Here is a 1,218-nt window from a genome sequence, read left to right as displayed (position 1 = left end):
CTCTCAGAGGGACTGTGATGGCTCTTCTGAGAAAGACTTCGGTGGCTTCTCTCAGAGGGACTGTGATGCCTCTTCTGAAGAAGGCCTCGGTGGCTCCCCTTAGAGGGACTGTGATGTCTCTTCCAAGGAAGGCTTCGGTGGTTCCTCTCAGGGGGACCATGATGGCTCTTTAGAGAAGGACTTTGAAGGCTCCTCTCAGAGAGACTGTGATGGTTCTTTAGGGAAGGACTTCGATGGCTCCTCTCAGAGGGACTGTGATGGCTCTTTAGGGAAGGACTTTGGTGGCTCCTCTCAGAGGGACTGTGATGGCTCTTTAGGGAAGGACTTCGATGGCTCCTCTCAGAGGGACTGTGATGGCTCTTTAGGGAAGGACTTTGATGGCTCCTCTCAGAGGGACTGTGTTGTCTCTTCTGAGAAAGACTTCGGTGGCTCCTCTCAGAGGGACCGTGATGGCTCTTTAGAGAAGGACTTCGAAGGCTCCTCTCAGAGGGACTGTGATGGCTCTTTAGGGAACGACTCTGATGGCTCCTCTCAGAGGGACTGTGATGGCTCTTTAGAGAAGGACTTCAAAGGCTCCCCTCAGAGGGACTGCTATGGTTCCTTTCAGAGGAATTACATGGGATTCTCTCCCTTAAGAAGCTATGGTGGTTTTGCTTCTTGGTTGTGAGTTTCTTTTTAAGGTGACTATGTGAGGTTCTCTTAAGTGAACCATGTAGATTTCTCCCTCTGGCTTGAACTCTGGTTCCTATTTTGGAGCTCTTGGACTCCTGGCTAGAGATTTCACATCTATAGGAGTTTTCTTACCTTTGCTGCTATTGTCGTTTTGAACAATAACCACAGCCTGTCTGACTGAAGTGGTTTTGAAAATAGCACTTCTTTGGGAAACTATGGGCTTGGGTCGTTGGGTATGTCTACGTTGGAAAGAGATACCTCTTTTTGGTTGTTGAGCCGATCTGAATTGCTGTATTTCTTCCCATAACATCTTCTCCTGCTTAGTGGTTATGTCTATTGGCTTTAGCATAACAACTGACATCCTATCTCTTTTGATATCTCTTGATGAGAAATAATCTCTGGCTTTTTGTTTTGGATGGTGGATTTTGCTTGAATGCTAACGGTCTGGCCTTGACCTGTCCTCAGGCTCCTGTCCAGCAAAAGCCATAATTCTGTGTGTTGTCTGGAATGCTTGCTTTAGACCTTGAAAAAGCCGTTGAATGAATT

General features: G+C 47.2%; 1 pseudogene; it reads right to left on the bottom strand.

The window, feature by feature from the left end:
• LOC116863942 overlaps positions 1–1,213 on the bottom strand; it is a 1,490-nt pseudogene extending 277 nt beyond the window's left edge.
• Positions 1,214–1,218: the final 5 nt, after the last annotated feature.

Source organism: Lontra canadensis, unplaced genomic scaffold, assembly GCF_010015895.1.
Source record: "Lontra canadensis isolate GAN:19392208 unplaced genomic scaffold, GSC_riverotter_1.0 scaffold5727, whole genome shotgun sequence".
Taxonomy (NCBI): Eukaryota; Metazoa; Chordata; class Mammalia; order Carnivora; family Mustelidae; genus Lontra; species Lontra canadensis.
Note: the sequence above shows the minus strand (reverse complement) of the source record. Positions and strands in the feature narration are given on the sequence as shown.